Genomic DNA, 5,866 nt, shown 5'->3' with positions numbered 1-5,866 from the left:
TTAGCAGTAACAGTAAATCTTAACCATGAAGACAAAAATACGCCATGCCCACTATGATTTCAGTCTGTGAATTGTGTTTACATATAATAGTGTTTATTCACAAAAGAGTCCTATCTATTTTTTTCCCCTCTTCCCTGATTTTACGAAATATATATTTTTTGTTATTGGTATTAGTATTGTTAATAACATTATCATTATCATAGTGCCAAGAATAACAATAACACTGATATTAACAGCGTTAGAAATCATGAATACTTTTGAATTAAGTTAATCAAACTGTGTGTGTGTGCGTGTGTGTGTGTGTGTGTGTGTGTGTGTGTGTGTGTGTGTGTGTGTGTGTGCAAGTGTGTGTGTGTGTGTGTGTGTGTGTGTGTGTGTGTGTGTGTGTGTGTGTGTGTGTGTGTGTGTGTGTGTGTGTGTGTGTGTGACAGAGAGAGAGGGGGGGGGGAGGGGAGGGAGAGGGAGAGGGAGAGGAGAGAGAGAGAGAGAGAGAGAGAGAGAGAGAGAGAGAGAGAGAGAGAGAGAGAGAGAGAGAGAGAGAGAGAGAGAGAGAGAGAGAGAGGCAACAGAAAATCATGAAAATACTCAAAGGGAATTGTAACTTCAACATCAAGACCTTTTTTTCTTCTTTCTTTTTTCTTTTTTTACATGGAGAACTTGGGGTATGAGTTTATATCCCGGAATTCTGCACCTTGTCACAGTGAATGAGTTACTTATCTCTAACACCGAAATTTTTAAGGACAAAATCTTATCATATACATATACTTCACCTTTTTTTCATGCACCCCTGAATCCAATATAGTTTTTTTTTTAACATATCGTTTCTACAGATGGAAATGGGGATCGGTGAGGACTACGAGATTCCTTCGGGGCCGGTTAGCCTACTCGTCCCCTTGCTTCCAGCCCTACAACTCGAACCTCTCGAAAGTATGATAAACCTTGATGTGTGTATCCTGTCATATACATTCACGTATATTCAAACTATACTCTGTTGAAACTATAGCCTCAAATCACATTGCGAAAGCCATAGGCAAGCTATATTTACTCATCTTCATCGAAGTAAAATCTACCCATATATCTTCGAAATCGAACATCACAAACTAGCTGCTCGTTGCATGTTTTATACTTTGTATAATTCCAGGTGGCGTATATTCAGGATGAGATAGATAAATAGACAGACATAGATAGATTAATGGATAGATGCATGCATTGATATCATTTCCCTCCCCCTCTCTTTCTCTTTCTCTTTCTCTTTCTCTTCCTCCTCCCTACTTCTTTATATCCTCCCCACGCACTACCTCTTTTTCTGGCCTTCCCCCTCTCTCCCCATCTCGTGGCCGCCTCGGGGCAGTCGATCAGAATTCTTCTCCAGAAACCCCATCAAGACTTTCCTAATCGCTTGTTTGTGTAAGATGTCTCATTCTGACATTTCCCGTCTATGGCTCCTTTGTTTCTTCACCCAAAATTTCTTTTATTTTTCCCTCTCTTGCCATATCCATTTTTTTCTTCGTCTTTCAACTTTCCTTTTTTATTTATTTATTTATTTCTAGCTCCCTCGCCCCTCAGTCCTTTCTCTGTATCTCTGCCACTCTCCCGAGGAAGTTCCGTGTGGGAGTTCCGCCACCAATCTGAAGTCGAGGTTAAGAAGAAAACTTTCTTAATTTTGTGAAGTTCTTGGTCTCCTTCTGGCGGGACTGTGATGGGTGTTATGCCGCAGCGAAGGCCGTAGCACTGAGGCCAATATACGCAAGAGTCAACTTTACTCTGTATCATTCTTTATTGTGTCTGTGTCTGTCTGTCTATGTCTGTGTTTCTTCCTGCTTATCTGCCTGTCTGGCTGTCTATATCAGTGTTTGTACGTTTATATATACCTCTGTTTTTCTCCCTTTCTACCTATTTGTCTACCTATCTGTCGTCTGTCTATCTATCAATCTATCCATCTGTCTGTCTCTCTGTCTATCTGTCTATACCTATATATCTTTATGTATCCATTTGTTTTTTCAATTACTTTCATATGCATGTCCCCCTACTGTATGTTGACATTTATCAACATAAAACAGTTTCTTCCGTCTTTGTGTGCATTTACTTTCTCCAAAATGAGTTATAAACTAAACTTGCAACAGAGGATTTGGCAGAGACTAAGCTTTAGTCTTTGATTAAGTTAAGTTTGGTATATCTTGCGTGTGGCCGTGTAAGTGAGATTTGTTTTTACATGCTTTAGTCACTGTCTGTCCGTTTGCCCGTCTCTCTATCAGTCTATCTGGCTCTCTGTCCATCTGTTTACCTGCTTACCCTGCCTATTAATTTATCTACTTCTGTATCTGTCTACCTATTTATTTGTTTGTCTAACTGTTCACCTTCCCACCCACCTTTCCATCTGTCAGTCTGTTCTTTTAACTATCTGCCTCCGTTTATTTACTTATCTATCTGTCTGTCCGTTTCTCTCCTTTTCTCGCTCACTTTCTATTCATCTATAATTCTTTCTGTGTGTCTGCTTCTTTCTATCACCTTTTTGTATTTATTTCAATACATTTCTATATTCATTCTGTACATTTCTTTACATTTGATATTTGTTTATATAACATTTCAATGTTTTATTTTTATACATTTCTATATTTTATTATAACATTTCTATGTTTATTTCTATATTTGCATATATACTTCTATATTTATTTCTATGCATTTCTATTTTATCTCAATGCATTTCTATATTTATTTCTATAAATTTCTATATTTATTTTTATACTTAATGTTTATCTCTGTACATGTCTATATTCATTTCTATACATTTCTATATTTGTTTCCAAAAATATCTAGACTTATTTCTACACTTCTCTTTCCACGTTTTTCATCTCCCTCTCTTTTTAATTCGGTCCTTTATCTGAATGCACACGCCACGTACGCACATACCCCCATATCTGCCTACCCAAAGCCCTCGGCAATCATGCTCTTCCTGATAAAAAAAAAAAATAAATAACATAAAATAAAATAAATAAATAAAATAAAATAAATAAATAAAATAAAATAAAGTTAGATTAGATTAGATTAGATTAAATTAAATTAAATTACATTACATTACACTTATATATTAATTAATTAATTAATTAAAATGAACATTAAAAAAAATAAATCATATATTACCCGGAGCCTCTCCATAGTACCGGCGGCCGATCGGACTCTCATTTCCGATGTTGTCCTCGTCGCCGAAGATCGGAAATGAAGCAGTTACAGAAACGCTAAGAACGCCGCCGAGACAGCAATTGGGCTTTAAGCAGCCGTGAAAGTGGAGGCGACGGGGAGAAAGGAGGCAAGGAAGAAAGGGGAAGAGGGGAGAGACAAAGAGAAGAGGGGAGAGATCAGGAGACAAGGGGAAGGAGGGAAGGAAGAAAGGGGAAGAGGGGAGAGATCAGGAGACAAGGGGAAGGAGGAAGGAAGAAAGGGGAAGAGGGGAGAGACAAAGAGAAGAGGGGAGAGATCAGGAGACAAGGGGAAGGAGGGAAGGAAGAAAGGGGAAGAGGGAAGAGACAAAGAGAAGAGGGGAGAGATCAGGAGACAAGGGGAAGGAAGGAAGGGGAAGAGAGGAGAATGGAGATGAGAGGGAAAGAGTGAAGAGAAAGGGGGAAGGGAGGGAAGGAAGAGAGGGAAGAGATGAGAAACAAAGAGAGGAGAAAGAAAGAGGGAACAAATGAAATAAGAAAGGAGAAGAGAAGAGAGAGATGGAGAGAAAAGAGCAAGGGAGAGAAGGAAGATGGGGGAAAAGGAGAGAGAGTGAAAGGATGGGAAAGACGAAAAGAAAGGGGGAAGGGAAAGAAGAAAGACAGGAAGGAGAAAGAAAGAGAGAAGGGGAGATATAAAGAGAGAAAAGAGAGAGGAGGAAGAGAAACAGAGAGACATTATGTAATGAGAAAGAAAGGAAGAGAGAGATTAATAGAGAGGGAGAAGGAGAAAGAGAGGAGGAGAGAAATGAACATAAAAGGAGAAGAAGGAGGAAGAGAGGAAGAGACAGATGAACAGAAAGTGAGAAGAGTGAGAAAGAGAGAGAGTGAGAGAGACAGTCTTCGTGTTGGATGCATTTTTTCCCTCTTTCTACATTAACGGAAGCGGAAGTAAAGGCAATTAATTACCTGAAACTTGAACCTAAAAGAGTTATAGGATCTGATAATAACGTATAATAGGCTTCCGGTCAATTAGTCACCTGAATTCCGCCGCAAATCTCGTGACAGAGGTTATTACTCACCTCCAATCCGGCCTTTCTATGTTGTTGTTGTTGTTTTCATTTTCGTTCTATCTATCCTTCATTCTCTTTCTGCTCGTCTACCTTTCCCTCTCTCTCTCTCTCTCTCTCTCTCTCTCTCTCTCTATCTATCTATCTATCTATCTATCTATCTATCTATCTATCTATATACTATTATATTAATATATATTATCTCTTCTCTCTCTCTCTCTCTCTCTCTCTCTCCTCTCTCTTCTCTCTGTCTATCTCTCTTCTTCTACTTCTCTCTCTCTCCTCTCTCTCTCTCTCTCTCCTCTCTTTCTCTCTCCTCTCTCTCTCTCTCTCTCTCTCTCTCTCTGGTTCTGATTCTCATTCTCATCCCCCTTTTCACCATTCTTATACAATAAGAACGGTTATTCGTCATCATTCATACACATTAGACGCCACCATTGGCCCATTAATCATCAGACGAAAATACGTTGGCAGTTCCATATTCCCTTACATTCAGTCTCCAACAGCCCATATCCACCAATGATAAACTATAGCACTGGTTACAACAGTCTGAATCCGTCGAATGAATGATGCCCATCTAACACAACGAATTATCACGTCTGAATTCTGTCCCACCAATTTCGTGCATGTAAGACACCCAATCGACCAATCATCAACCACATCCCGCGAGAATTCCACTAAAATACGTATACAGTGCTTGTTCCCTAGATAAATATGATACACGCGACGAGCACCAATCCGCACACAAGATAACGCTTGCAACAGCTAATCACAATCTAATACGTCATTGGTTCTCCCAAGTAACTATATTCCGAATGTGCAAGCTGATCTGTGTGCAGAGATAAGTGCTGAAGCGGCAAGACAATTCTATTCGGAACCCCAATACGCTCTGATGGTGAGATGTAGGCGAGTAAATAAGAGTGTCCCGGAAGAAAGGAGTGATGGGGGAGGAGCAATGCGGCAGAGAAGAAGGAGGGAGTGACTTGCTGGAGAGGGAGGAGAGCAGATAGTGCTGTGTTGTGGCGGAGGAAGGGTCTGAAGAGGGGCGTGCGGAAAGGTGAAAGTGATGGATGAGAGGGAAGGTGGTGAAGGCGAAATATTGATGGAGGAACATGCGGACAGTGAGGACGGAAGTGGAAGAAGAGAACGATGATAAGACTGAGGAGAAGGGGTGAGGACTTGGCGGGAAGGGGAGACGAAGGCAAGGAAGAAGAAAGGGAGAGAGGAAGTGGATATGGAGAGGAAAAGGGAGGAGAGAGGGAGGAGACTATGTGTGAGGGAAGAGGGTAGGGAGGGGGCGGAGAGGGAAAGGCATAGAAGGAGGGGGAGGGGTATGGGGAGAATGAGGAGGGAAGAGGGATGAAAGTGAGGAAGGAGAGAATATGGTAACGTGTAGGGAGAGGAGCAGGAGGTAGGGACATAGAATAGGAAGATATAAATGGTTGGGAAAAAACATAACGAGAGGGAGATCGGGGAGGAATATATTGGTTTGGTAGAGGAAATTATATATATATATATATATATATATATATATATATATATATATATATATATATATATATATGTATGTATGTATATATATATATATATATATATATATATATATATATATATATATACATATATATACATACATATATG

This window comes from Penaeus monodon, chromosome 2 (assembly GCF_015228065.2).
Source record: "Penaeus monodon isolate SGIC_2016 chromosome 2, NSTDA_Pmon_1, whole genome shotgun sequence".
Taxonomy (NCBI): Eukaryota; Metazoa; Arthropoda; class Malacostraca; order Decapoda; family Penaeidae; genus Penaeus; species Penaeus monodon.
This window is presented reverse-complemented; position numbering follows the sequence as displayed.